Raw genomic sequence first — 15,375 nt, forward strand, 5'->3', positions numbered from 1 at the left:
GAGGCACACTACACAAGATTTTAAAATTGCCAAGGCACACTATACGGTGATGCGGCGTGCGTGCCCCCCTCCCCCCTCAAGTGTTCTAAGGAGGAGGCGGGTCCATATTGAATTAAAATAAGGAAAAGTAAAAATAAAGATTAGGGGCAGCCCCCTGTAGTGGTGCCCATATGCAATGCCCTCTGTTGTGGTACCCATGTGAAGTGCCCCCTGTAGTGGTGCCCATATGCAATGCCCACTGTAGTGGTGTCCAAATGCAATGCCCTCTGTTGTTGTGCCCATATGAAGTGCCCCCTGTAGTGATGCCCATATGCAGTGTCCCCTGTAGTTGAGCCCTTATGCAATGCCCCCTGTAGTAGTGCCCATATGCAGTGCCCCAGGAGAGGTCCCCCTTATGCAGGCCTCCAGTAGTGCCCCCAGTAGTGATTCCCCCTATGCAGTGTCCCTTATACAGTGCCCCCAGTAGTGGTCCCCCCTGTGCAGTGCCCCTTGTGTCCCAGTAGTAAGCCCCTTATATAGTACCCCCAGTAGTGGTACTCCCTATGCAGTGCTCCTTATATAGTGCCCCCAGTAGTAGTCCCCCCATGCAGTGCCCCCAATAGTGGTAACCCTTATGCAGTGCCCTTTAAATAGTGGCCCCAGTTGTAGTCCCCCCTATGCAGTACCCCCAGTATTGCCCTTTATATAGAGCCCCCAGTAATGGTTCCCCAAAGCAGTGCCCCCAGTGGTAGTCCCCCCCTATGCAGTGCCCCTAGTAGTAGTCCCCTCCCCTTGTAGTGCTCCTAGTAGTAGTGCCCCCCTTGTAGTGCCCCCAGTAGTAGTTCGCCCACTTGTAGCGCCCCCAGTGGAGGTCCCCCCCTATGCAGTGCCCCCAGTAGTGGACCCCCGATGCAGTGCCCCTAGTAGTAGGCCCCCTTGTAGTGCCCCCAGCAGTGGTCCCCCCCTTGTAGTGCCCCCCCCCCCAGTAGACACACGTAATAAAAAAAAAAAAGCAAAACACTTACCTGAATCTCCGTTCCCGCCGCTGACAGCCGCTCCTCCGTCTGTCCTCCCGGCCCGGCCCGCTCTGCATTATGGGAGAGACGTCATGACGTATCTCCCATTACCCACTGCGGGAGCCGGAAGATGGCCCAGCTCCGGCAGTGGGCGCAGCAGCCAATGAGAGTCTGACAGACTCTCATTGGCTGCTAATTAAAACAAACACACAGCTGCCGGTGCTAGCGGCTGTGTGTTTGTCACTGTGTAGTGCTGACCGAACTCCATCCGGGCAGCGCTACACGTGCGGTGCAGCTGTTTCACAGAGACACAAACTTCCCGCGGCCCGCATGGTGCTGCGGCCCGGGGGCACATGGCACCCTGCCCCCCGGCCCAGCCCGCCTCTGCACGGCAGGCTGTCAGCTTAGACAGCTGCCGGGTACACAGTGGGCAGTGCCTCCGGACACCTTCGGCGCCTGGAGCTTGCGCTCCACTGGAACCACCCTCCCTACGCCCCTGAGTATGCTGAGTTGACCGCCGCGGCACACTTGACAGCCGCTCACGGAACAGTGGTTGAAAAACACTGGTCTAATTGTTTGCTAGGATTTGGTGCACATTTGACACCTAAATACAATGTTATTAAATGAGCTCTATTGAATTACAAAATCATTAATGCGGCAATAAAGCCAAAAAGCAGTGGAAAATAAATATACAGTCAGGTGCATAAATATTGGGACATTGACAGAATTTTCATATTTTGGCCTCTATTAACCACCACAATGGCTTTGAAATTAAACAAACAAGATGTGCTTTAACTGCAGACTTTCAGATTTAATTTGAGGGTAATTAAATTCAAATCATGTGAACGGTGTAGGAATTACAACGGTTTCTATATGTGCCTCCCACTTTTTAAGGGGCCAAAAGTAATGGGACTATCAACTCAAAAGCTATTTCATGGACAGGTGTGGGCTATTCCCTCGTTATTTCATTATCAATTAAGCAGGTAAAAGGTCTGGAGTTGATTCTAGGTGTGACATTTGCATTTGGAATCAGTTGCTGTCGACTCTCAATATGAGATCCAAAGAGCTGTGACTATCAGTGAAGCAAGCCATCATTAGGCTGAAAAATCAAAACAAACCCATCAGAGAGATAGCAAAAACATTAGGAGTGGCCAAATCAACCCTTTGGAACAGTCTTAAAAAGAAAGAATGCACCGGAGAGCTCAGCAACTCCAAAAGACCCGGAAGACCACGGAAAACAATTGTGGTGGATGACAGAAGAATTATTTCCCTGGTGAAGAAAAACCCCTTCACAACAGTTGGCCAAATCAAGAACACTCTCCAGGAGGTAGGTGTATGTGTCAAAGTCAACAATCAAGAGAAGACTTCACAAGAGTGAATATAGAGGGTTCACCACAAGATGTAAACCATTGGTGAGCCTCAAAAACAGAAAGACCAGATTAGAGTTTGCCAAACAACATCTAAAACAGCCATTACAGTTCTGGAACAACATCCTATGGACAGATGAGACAAACATCAACTTGTACCAGAGTGATTGGAAGAGAAGAGGATGGATAAGGAAAGGAACTGCTCATGATCCAAAACATACCACCTCATCAGTGAAGTATGGTGGTGGTAGTGTCATGGCGTGGGCATGTATGGCTGCCAATGGAACTGGTTCCCTTGTATTTATTGATGATGTGACTGCTGAGAAAAGCAGCAGAATGAATTCTGAAGTGTTTCGGGCAATATTATATGCTCATATTCAGTCAAATGCTTCAGAACTCATTGTCCATCTGCGCTTCACAGTGCAGATGGACAATGACCTGAAGCATACTGCAAAAGCAACCAGAATTTTTTAAGGCTAAAAAGTGGAATGTTATGCAATGGCCAAGTTAATCCCCTGACCTGAATCCGATTGAGCATGCATTTCACTTGATGAAGACAGAACTGAAGGGAAAATGCCCAAGAACAAGCAGGAACTGAAGACATTTGCAGTAGAGGCCTGGCACATCATCACCAGGGATGAAACCCAGCGTCTGGTGATGTCTATGCGTTCCAGACTTCAGGCTGTAATTACCTGCAAAGGATTTGCAACAAAGTATTAAAAAGTGAAAGTTAGATTTAGGATTGTTTAGTTTTTCCCATTACTTTTGGCCCCTTAGAAAGTGGGAGGCACATATAGAAACCGTTGTAATTCCTACACCGTTCACCTGATTTGGATGTAATTACCCTCAAATTAAATCTGAAAGTCTGCAGTTAAAGCACATCTTGTTGGTTTCATTTCAAAGCCATTGTGGTGGTGAATAGAGGCCAAAATATGAAAATTCTGTCAATGTCCCAATATTTATGCACCTGACTGTATGTGAAAGTAAGCTCATTTCAAGGCTTTTTATCATTTGTGTCACTTGTGTGACAGGGATGAGCATGTTATCACAGTTGAACACTTGCCTTACACACATTCACAGCTAGATAAGCCCTTAGCTGATAGGAAATGTTCAATCATTTTGTATGGCTGCTAAACAACTATATCCTCTCACCCATAACAGACAACTTTTAAAAATGGTGTGCTCTGGTTACCATCACCTCTCCCACCCTCTCCCCCAGATAACTTATATTTGCCATACATTGTCATAGAGACGGCTATTGGCAGCTGCAGAAGCACCCACAGAGCTTCCTCTTCTGCTTTTACCCACTAGTGAGTCATTATCCTCTTAATAAAACAATATTAATGTAACTGAAAATTCTTACTATACTGGATACATGATACAGCTTGGCTAAAGTTACATTTTACTGATATGAAAGGAGATTATAATATATTGCAACGTAAATAGAGCTATTCTACGTTAAATTGTACATTCTTGGAATTGGGGTCCCCATATTCTGCTTCCCATATTTATTAAGTGTCTTAAGTGACAATGCTAATTTATTTATACTTTCCCTTAAACTAAAATGAAACACTGCACTGGTTTTATATATATTGCTTAGCTTACATATTTTTCATAGTAAAATCACAATAAATGGGTTTTCAGATTGGCTTCGTTATGTTCAGTTTTACTTATGTGCAAGATAATAAAACAACAGCATCATCTTGTGGTGAAATATAGTATTGCAGAGGTGGACAGCAGAAATGGCTGTCCACCATTTTGTTAAATGTTTTTTTTTGTCTTCAGAATCAGTATTCCAAAATTGTTGAATTTCCTTTCCAACAATAAGTGTAAAAAATGTTTTAAACATCTATTTAAATTAGTAAAACAATATTTTTAAAATGTGTGTCTCAGCTTTACCAGATAAGCAGAATTTAAATCATATTTGCCTACATTTTTTTTTCCTCCCCGGGAGCAGTGTTGCCAACTCTGAAATGAAAAATAAGCAACCAATACGTATAAAACAAGGTCAAAACAAGCCCAAACCAATCATGAAAACCCCAATAAAAAGCCCAATTCATGGGGGTGTCCCTTTGTCCTCACTCTACCTGCCTAACTTCCTTTATTCCCCCCTTCGATAACCTAAATATTTTAGTGTATGCACAGAATTATTATCTGCCTATATTACTTGTCTCCCTCTACACCAGCCTCCATATTTTTACCTCCTCCCTCTTTTCATACCTCATTCCCTTGCCAGTCTTCAGCTTGGCACACACTTGCCGATGTGTGTACCCAGCGATGCGACACCCGACCACTACTTCTGGGAGAGAAGGCAAGTATGATTTAAATATGTATGAATTGGTGCATTACAGTACATTTATACACAATGTAAAGTTGGACACACTTTAAATAGAAACTGCAGACATAAAGGGGTCCATTTATCAAAGTTAATTTGAGGTAAAACAGGTGTTTTCGGGGGTTTACCTCAAATACTAAGTATCCCCTGGATGTATGAAGAAAGGACCGCAGCAGGTATCTATGGGGGATGCGATGCTGCCAAATGTATCAATGCTTCGCATTCCCGATATTGGCACCAGCAGCTAACGCCATCTGAAGATAGCGTTAGCCGCTGTAGTCTATAGGCAACCTACCGCATTTCAGCCAGCGGAGGGATCTCCCAGATCCCTCCACCGGCAATGGGTGCTGCTCATGTGCAGTCCGCGGGACTGCGCATGCGCAGCAGCCCCGCATGCACTCCGGCCACATCGCAGGGAAGGGCTCCTTTCGGAGCCCGTCTCCCTGCATGTGCCGGTACATGAATTCAGCCGCTATGATCGCATTTTGCAATGCGATCATGGGCGGTACTGGATGCCCTGATCGCATTGCAAAATGCGATCATTAATAAATGGGCCCCAAATTGTGTCCAAAAAAAAATGAAATTATATGTGTATATTATGAATGACCCATCTCAAGGTACATGCAGCCCTGCAACAGAAGCACGTGCTCTTGGTTTATGCCTGGAAATGCGAAGAGACAGTGTTAGTAGCAAATGCTAAAGTCGTAATAGCCAATATAACACTGTAAAGAAGTTTCATATTAAATAATATACAATTGTGTCTGGGCCATAATTAACTACTCTGCCGGAAGTTGTGGGAGGCTCCCAAATCTTCAGGTAGCCCCCTGATCTCTCGCATCTCACCCACTTCCTAGTGAATTGGGTGAGATGCGGGGAGATAATTGCCGGGAATAGCAACTCCTTATGGAGGGTGCAGGGCTAAATGAGGCAAAACTGCATCATTCAGCCCCACACACCTCCTCACGGTCCCGCAATTCACTGCAGTTTGCAGTGACAGTGACAGGACCTAATGTCATAGGAGCCCGGCCCCCGCCCCACAAAGGAGCCAAATGTGTGCCATCTCTGGGTGGGCTTCTCCCGCAGAGGGCATAAATATGTAACCAAGTATGGTGTGGGCAGTGTTATACAGTAAATAAATGCAAAAATTACATTTACCATGTAAAATCAAATATGAATATTCTTAACTGCTGCAGTCTGAGAACATATATCAAATAAGTGAAGAGAATAGATGGCTGTGACTCCATATAATCTAGCTAATAATTAATCTACTATCATTGAAAAAAATTAAGACAAAATCAGCCGATCAGAAACGGCTGCTGTTTGTAGCTAACATCAGTACAGATTTTGCACTTGGTAAGCACAATTTGCATCTATCTATCTATTTCCAGGTCTACCTTTCACATTTATGACCTTACTATATTTGGCCTACATGTGCACATCCCTTCCCTTTCCCAGTCTGTATATCAAAGCATAAAGAGTTGTAAGAGTAATATGTGACACAAGGCCTGATTCAGCACGGATCGCAATTGCGATCACAGCTGCGTAATCGCACACAATGCAACTGCTAATGTCTGCTACCACTTAGACAGCATAGAGATGCCCACTACTGCTTTCTCACATCTGTAATACCTCACAGTCCTGTGTATACATCGGTAACATCATAGAACATCAGCCCCTCATGCACAATTACAGCAGGTCTGACCCGTTGCAGAAATTGTAAGTCTCATCTACCTCAGGGCCTGATTCAGAGCCGGACGCTCTGACCAGAGCGCTGAATCAGGGCCCTCCTACCTAAAATTGGAGCGGCCTCCTGGCCGCTCGCATAGCTGTGGGTGACCACCCACAGCTTATGCGAGCGGCCAAAAAGATGGTCGCGATGGTCAAGACCATCGCGACCATCGGGCTTGCGACGAGACCCTGCGGTAGGGTCTCACTGCCGCAAGCCCATGAGTGCTTTTGGCTCTATCAGAGCCAAAAGCACTCCCACTGACATCACTAGTGATGTCAGTGGGGCCGGCCCCAGACAGTAGGCGTTCCCATGGGAACACCTCCGTCTGGGCAGCAACGCCCCTGGCACGCCCACCAAAGGGGGCGTGCTGTCACTCACCATTGACAGCACGCCCCCTTTGGTGCGAGACCCATAGCGACAGCTTGGCTGTCGCTATGCGGGTCTCGCGCATGTGCACGACGGAGCTCCCTCCGTCATGCGCATGCGCACTAGGGCACCATCGACCCGCTTGCGAGCGCTCGCGAGCGGGTCTGAATCAGGCCCTCAGTGAGCTGAGTAGGCAATCGCAGTGGCTATTTTATGTACACCCATGCAACAGTGTTCAAACTGACACGCACACCTGCATTTCTCCAACCACTACCCCATCCAGGGCCGGCTTGAGGCATGTTCGATTAGTGTGTTCGATCAGCGGTGCCACCCCATAGAGGGCACACCTTGCCCAGCCATTCCCGATTTCAGCGGGACAGACCCGTTTTTCAGGCACTGCTCTGCTGTTCCACCCATGGGACGTAGTGTCCTGCGGGCGGATGGGAGGTTGGGCAGCTGTGTGGCAGGGCCAACCTGGATAAGAGGAATGTATGCCGCAAACATGCACCCGGTATCCATTTTATTCAGTGCAGAAAGAGGGCTGGGGGAAGCCCAGCTACTGACATAGTGCTGGGCTCACCCCCAACCTGACATTAACAGGAGGCGTGCCATACAGGCACGCCCCCAATTGACATCATTTAGGGGGCATGGCCTATTATAATTAGGCCATGGTCCCATTTTCGGCCACGCGCAGGTAACGGGCGCATAAGTCCCCCTGAAGCCGGCCCTGACCCCATCACCACCCCCAAACGCTCACAGCCTGTCACTCTGCGATGGATTCCTGTCTGCGTGCATAATCACAGTGCGATTGCAGCGCAAAAATTGGCCGATCTGCGTATGCAGTTGCAATTGCAATCCGTGCTGAATCAGGCCCACAATCTGTATATGGACAGAATCAAATTCTTTCTGAGTGCATGCATGGTACAAAAATACGTAATTCATGCAAAAAAAAAGACGTTTACATCCAACTATTCACCAAGCCCAATACAATAAAAGAGAAAAAATGTGCAAAGAAAAGCTGCTTGCCTAAAATATACAAACTGCAATCTCTAACAGTCTAGTTATGGAAACAAATGGAAGAATAGCAGTGCCATGCATTGGTCTATAACACCAATTGTGCTGAATACATAAAACAAGGTAACATTTGAATAAAATTCTAAATGATTTATTAGTATAAAATGTAAAATGTCTCAAGATAAATCATATTCCAATTCATTTTAGCACCATGTGGAGCATATATATGGGGAAAAATCTTAAGTCTAAGAAGTAGTCCAAACATAATGGAGGAAAATGTAATAGAGATTTTCTTGGTGAGTTCTAACTTGCTACAAATCAGAAGTGATTCTAACCCCAAAACCACCAGATGTATTTATCCATGTGCAATAACCCAGGATTTTCAAGTCAGTGGAAAAGGGGTATCATTCAGAGCCCTTAACTTCAGATGCCCTGTCACCTCGCACATTGACTCATGAATGCTGAAATGCAGACACACCCTAATATAGAGTAATATAGGTGTCAATTTCATTAATTACATTCCCAGGCTCAGACATAACTTAAACCCAGAGACTGGGGGGGTAAATTTACTAAGAATCGTGTTTTGTTGAGATTGCAATCTTGGGTAAGTTTAGGCATTGTTTACAACTCGCAAATTTACTGAAGACAAACTCTGGTGGGTTTGGGAGAAATTTCTAATTTTTCACTGAAAAATTCAGGTGAGATTGCAAACACGATTAAATACACTATTGGCTAAACTTGCAAGTACTTTCACTGAAAAAGATACAACTCAGGAATTTACCAAGAATCATAATTACAATCATGGGTGTAATTGTAGCAAACTCGCAGCTAAATAGAAGTTTCATATAGACCACCTCCTGAGCTGCGAGTTTGGCAGAAACATACACAAATCAGTGTGATTTGTGTATGTTTCTGCATGTAACCTAGAGTGTCATTTTTTTCAATTTTTTTTTATAAAAAGGACGTAGGCCCCGCCCCCCCCCCCCCCCCCAAAAAAAGCATAAACAGCCCCAGGGCGCTCACCCAGTCCTGGATCCTAAAAATACGGGGAAAAAATGTGTAGGGTTCGCCTGTATTTTAAAAACCAGCACTGGGCTGCTGAGCCTGTCCTAGTTTTAAAAATAGGGGGGGAAAAATTGCATATGGGTCCCCCTATTTTTAAAACGAGCACCGTACTCAAATCCAGCCGGGGTGTAATGCCACAGTCAGGGGACCCTATCACCGGCTCTCCCCGGCCAAAGCATTATTACCCCAAACTGGTAAGCCCAAGCCGGGGATCCCAGGGGAGGTGGGGACTCCACCCAATACAGGGGTCCCCCCTCTCCAGAGCACCCCAGGCTTAGTTTGAAGCCCGAGGCTCTTCCCTGTACCCCTGGAGCGGTGGGTGGAATAGCAGTGTAAATAGTAAGAAACTATTGTTTTTTGCAGTGGAACTACAAGTGTCAGCATGCCTGCCCTTTGGCACTTGTGGAACTACAAGTGCCAGCAGGCTGCCGGCACCCGTACACCCGCTGTAAAAAAAGGTAAAAAAAACACAACACACACACTGTAGATACTATAACTGTATTACATACACCTACCTCACTCACACATACTTACCTGCCTGCTGCATGTCGATCGGTCCACTTCTCCAAGTAGAAATCCAATGGGAGTACTTGGAAAACAATACTCATCCCCGTCCTTGAGATGTTCTCCGTAGCATCCCCGGTTCTTGGCAATAAACAAACCGGTACCCGGACCATACACTTACATTAGCGATATATGCGTGTGACCCCATACACCGCTAACCGGCTCCTGACTGCTCAGCCTACGTGTGAACTGTCAGGAGCCGGCATCCAATCAGCGGTCGCTGATTGGCTCCAGCTCCTGACAGTTCCCATGTGGGCTGGTCAGTCAGTCAGGAGTCGGTTAGCGGTGTATGTTTGAAATTTCTCTGCCTCCAGATCAATAGTCACTTTTTATACCTAGAAATTAACATATAATAATAATAATATCAATGCTATTTGTCATGCCAAGCAAATGTGAATAAAAATCTAATTAGACAGGGGTATGGTTGGAAATGAAATCCCACTTCATTTGCAATATGAGTGATTTAATTTAGTGTATAATTAATTTCATATTACATTGTTGTCAAGGATCTTTTTTTTGTGGACACTGGACAGGAACTGCTGGTCTGGTCTGGCTGGTGGCAGAGTGTATGAAGTTAGGTGACCAGATAATGCTCCTTCTCATTCAGTATTTCCTATAGGGAACTCACCAAAAGGGTGTGTTGAAGTGCAGTATTAGCAGGTGAAATGCACTGCGAGTTGTCACAGTAACAGATAGGAGTGATACTCTGCAGAAGGAATGCTGACACCTGCTGGAGTAGTAGAGATGTTAATATAAATGAGAGCGCACAGCAGGAGGATTGCTAGTGTTAGCTAGATGCAGCACAGAAGCACTGGTGTTCTTTGGAGAGAGCACACAATAGATGAGATTCTGGAGCTTGCTGAGTGCTGCAAAGGAGTACATGTGTTCTCTGAAGGGGATGGGTACGAGATGCCGGCACTCGGGATCTCCGCAGTCAAAATCCCAACGCCAGCATCCCGACAGGGTTAGGATACTGACACCTGATGGCAGTGGCGTAAGTTCATCCCAGACGCCCGGAGGCAAGTTCTATTTTGGTGCCCCCCTCCATCACAGCCGCTGACATCGTAATGTAGCAATTTGCATGCAGACAAGCTATAGATAGACAAAGGCAGCAGCTGATGGTCTGACATGGAGCTCTCCGCTAGTGTATAGTGGTTTCTGAGGTGCCTGGAATGGGTGCTAAGTATTGGGCGGCCATGACGGTACACTCTGGTCACGTAGTTACAGCCCTAAGTGGGGTGAATATGTTGTGGACAATGGAGGAGGTGCCCCTTCAGAGCTGGAGCCCGGCGGCAGGTGCCTCCATTGTCTCCCAGAGTTCTGCCCCTGCCTGACGGTAAATATCCTAACCCTCCCACTCTCCCTAACCCTCCCTGGTGCCTAAACATAACCTCCCCGCAACCTAAACCTAACCCTCTCCCCCTAGTGCCTAACCCTCCCCCTAGTGCCTAACCCTATATATGCAGGTCAGACAAGCAAAAAAATGGTGTATATATTTGATCAAATGTTTTCAGGGCATCACACATGGCAATATGTCCTGAGGACAGGGCTTATGCCCTGAAAACGTTTGATCAAATATATACACCATTTTTTTGCTTGTCTGCTGTCACTGAGTGCCATTACTATGCAGGTCATATGGTATTTCTTGATGTGCACCAGAGCATAATGTTTTTCTTGTTGGAGTGTCGGCAAACTGTAGATTGTTTGTTCCAGGCAAGAAAAATGTTTTGAACAGTTTACATGCTGATCCTGATAAAAATGTATCTTTCTCCTTAGAATATCAGTCTTGGGCTAATGAAAAACATTGCATGAATAAATGCAAACTGGATTTAGATACTTGAGAAATAAATTTCCCCGGATCAAGGGTGCCAAGATTAAAGAAGGAATTTTTATAGGCTCTTAGATCAGATGATTGTCAAGAGATGGGATATTTAAAGGTGAGTTGAAGTAAGTTGATAAAGCTACATGGCAGTTTAAACATTTTCTGAACAAACTGTGTCTTCTTATGTCTTACAATGCATCAGGGTGCAATATGTCATTAAATGTTCTATTCTTGGACTTTCACTTGGACTTGCTGTGAGTTACGAATAAGGTGACTTTTCATTTCTAGCATGGAAAAGGCAAGTGGTGCCATCATTTGCTGGCTGACTACTGGTATTCTATTAAGACAGACAGAGCCGTAACTAGACTTTTTGGTGCCCTGTGCAAGAAAGAGCATTGGCGCCCCCCCTCATTTTTCAAAGGAACATAATGCACCCGAAAAAGGGCCATGGCTTCATGGGGAAGGGCCATTGAAGAGATAGGAGAGGCCAGGAGATGCTGGGGATGAAATAAGAGGAAGCTACAAGTAAGAATGATAATAAACAGAAATTTGACAGGCCCAAACAGCGCCCCCTGCCCTGTGGTGCCCTGTGCGATGGCACCGGCCGCACTACCCTAGCTACGGCCCTGAAGACAGACATTCCTGAGGCAAAGTACAGCAGAAAATTAAGGAAAGTAACTTTTTAGACAGCAAGTTTGTCTTTTTTTATCAGTTTTTAATAAAGATGCAGTTATGTGGGTTTTACAAAAAATACATTTCATGCCAGTCAAAACATTACCTGACATAGGGGTACGATTCAACTCAGCGTGTGTTGAATAGCGCCGGGAAGTTGGTCCCGGAGCTATTCAATTCAGAGTGCTGTTGGGGCGACTAAACGATTACTTCTCACACCCTCAGGAGGAGCAGAAATCCAACTAAAGTGCCGGCCGCGAGGCTGTTTTCCGGCTTAGCGCAGCACTAACAGCCCTGTGGCTGGCACTTTAGTTGGAGAATGCCGGTTCTCATGACTAAACACTCAGGTTAAGTCGCGAGAACTGGCATTCTCCAACTTAACTTGTAATAGTCGGACTAAACAGCGAGCTGAATTGAATAGCTACTGGACCAACTTCCCGGCACTATTCAACTCGTGCACAAATAATATGATGAGAATCAGGTATTTTCATCTGTGGGACCTGGACATTTTTTTTCTTGTTCCCCAGTGTTTTTAATCCCTAAATTCTTTTTTTTTTATTTTTTTTAAGACACCTAGATGTTATATGGGCTGGTAGATATATTGCTGTATACTTTTTGGTAAAGGGAGAAAGCCAACAGAGTGTACTGTATTTAGCAGAGTCGTAACTAGTCATTTTGATGCCCTGTGCCGGAAGGAACATTGGTACCCTCCTTTTCCCCACTAGGACTGTGGCCTAGTGGGGAAGGCCGTGGCCTCAATGCACACCCCCATGTTCATCACTCTGGGGGCTTGTCCAGCACTGAGGAATTACCAGGGCCGTTGAGAGCCCTGCCGGGCCCCGGTAAAGAGGGGGCGTGGCCTAATCGCGGGAGGCATGGCCACGCCCCCTCGAATAAAAAAATCGCTCCCCCCCTCAGGCATAGGAGATTGCTCGCAGCTGCTAAGCAGCAGCCACAGCAATCTCCCACTGCATCTCAGCACACGCTGTGTGCTGGGAGATAGTGAGGAGGGAGGGGGGGCGGCGCTGGACCCGGGCCCCTCTGGAAGCCCGGGCCCGGGTAAATTGTACCTGCTCCCCCCCCTCTTGGCGCCCCTGGGAATTACTGTCCGTCAGTGTCTGAAAACCCCACTAGCGTATGTGCTATTGGTATTTTGAGCTTAATAAATAGCACCCATATAATGTACCAATGAGTTCCTAGTCTGTAACGCAGCAAAATTATTAAAATAAAAAGATTATGCTTACCTGCCATATTGAGATTCAGTTGTGTGGTGTTGGATGCAGTTGTACCTCTGTTTGTTCTTGTTGCTTCAGGTCAGCATCATCCAGTACTCCGCAAACTTTAGAAGAAGAGGAGGAAACAGGTAAGGGATGAAAAGAGCAGAAGATATAGGAATGGGGAGGCGGGACAGGGTGCAATGCAACAGGAAAGGTGGTCTGTGAGGATAAGGGAAAAGTGGGGACAAACAGATGGGGAAAGACAGGAACTGAGGGCCTGATTCAGCTTGGTTCGCTATTGCAATCGCAGCTGCGACTACGCATGTAGTTCAACTGCGATAGTCTGCTAATTCATTGTGATCGCTATGCCACCGCAGCACTACATAAGGACACTCACTTTACCTTACACACATCCGTAATGTTTAGCAAGACTGCAGAAACATCGGTACAATCGAGTACCATCGCAGCCTCATGCACACTTGCACAAGCTCTGACCTTACTCAGAAATTGCTTACTTCAGCGCACGCTCTTAGGCCTCAGGCTGTGTAGGGTTTCACAGTGGATCATTTATGCATGCCCATGCAACGGCGTTCAAACACACTGGCCCGCCTGCGTTTCGCTGTCCCGATCGCAGTGACCTATTCATGCACTGCGATGCATACGCATGCGCAGTACGCAACAATCAGCCAATTGCGTGCATATTAGCAGGTGCGATCCAAACTGAATCAGGCCCAGAGACACACACAAAGCAGAACGAGGAGAAGTGTGCAGGAGTCAAGTACCCCATGGAGGATGAGTAGGGGTCAGGTAGACACATGCAGGAGATGGACAGAGGGGGGAGACAAAGGCAGGAGATGGATAGAGGGGGAAGACACAAGCAGGAGATAAATAGAGGGAGGAGACGGACTATGGGGGAGGGAAGACATAGGCAGGAGATGGACAAAAGGGGATACACATGCAGGAGATGGAAATAGGGGGAAGACACATGCTGTCGATGGACAGAGTGGGGAGACACAGGCAGGAGATGTACAGTGGGGGAAGAAAAAGGCAAGAAGTGGACAGAGGGGGGAGACACATTCAGGAGATAGACAGATGGGGGGAGACACACGCAGGAGATGAACAGAGGGGGGACAAACAGGCAGCAGATGGACCTAGGGGAAAGACACAAGCAGGAGATGGACGGAGGGGGGACACAGGCAGGAGACTGACTGTGAGGGTGAGAGACACATGCGGGAGATGGACTGTGGGACACACACACGTGCAGGAGATGGACCGAGGGAGGAGGCACATGCAGGAGACAGACTGTGAGGGTGAGAGACACAGGAATGAGATAGACCAAGAGAAGAAACACATGCTGGAGATAGACTGAGAAAACCCATCAGAAGTTGGGCAGTACTGGTACAGCGCAGGGTTTGTAATGATAATGAAGTGGTAATAGAGTAAGATATATAATGAGAATGAGGGATGATGTGACACAAGGTACATTATACAATGTAAGGCAGTTTCCCAAACTCCACCATTATAGTCCAGGTCTTAAGGATATCCATGCTTGAGCTCAGATGGTTAAATCAAATTGACTGAAGTACTAATTAAGTTACTTGTACTCAAGCATGGATATCCTTAAAACCTGGACTGTAATAGTGGAGTTTGGAAACTGTGGTCTAAAATATGATGGGATAGAGAAAGTAAGATATGATTGGATACAGGGTAAGTAAGGTGTACCATGATAATGAAGCAGGCTGGTGATGGTGTATATTACAGAAGCTGTCAGGTTACATTATAAAATGTCACAAGGACAGCAAGAGAACATGAATGGGAGCTGCTCCCCCTGTGTGAGTGCTGAGAGAGAACTCTGACAGCAGGACTAAGACCTGGTACTAGCTCTGACCTCCCCATCCCCATCGGGAAATGTGCTGCTTTGGCGCCAGGTGCTCCATGTCGAGCACCTCCACTTTGACACCTGCCGCATTAACAACAAACAGAATCCACTACGGGCCTCATTTATCAACAAGTTTTATAATACGCAACGAGTTTTAAAATTTGTTGCGTATGATAAATGGTGCTCCAGCCAACCAGCTCCTAACTGTGATTTTTCAAACAGATGACAGATGGGAGCTGATTGGCTGGAGAACCATTATCATACGCAACAAGATTTAAAACTCATTGCGTATAATAAAACTTGTTGATAAATGGACCCCTAACTCCGGCCAACTTCCATCCACCTGTCCC

General features: G+C 46.3%; 1 long non-coding RNA gene across 1 annotated transcript in view; it reads right to left on the reverse strand.

Moving 5' to 3' along the window:
* The window catches only part of LOC148542985 (uncharacterized), a 127,209-nt gene that overhangs the window by 111,697 nt on the left and 137 nt on the right, over positions 1-15,375 (reverse strand). Inside the window, exon 2 of the long non-coding RNA XR_015874163.1 lies at positions 13,174-13,268. This is a non-coding gene — a long non-coding RNA (uncharacterized LOC148542985). The remainder of the gene's footprint in view (positions 1-13,173; positions 13,269-15,375) is intronic.

Source organism: Taudactylus pleione, unplaced genomic scaffold (genome assembly GCF_031769625.1).
Source record: "Taudactylus pleione unplaced genomic scaffold, aTauple2 ptg000007l, whole genome shotgun sequence".
Lineage (NCBI taxonomy): Eukaryota > Metazoa > Chordata > Amphibia > Anura > Myobatrachidae > Taudactylus > Taudactylus pleione.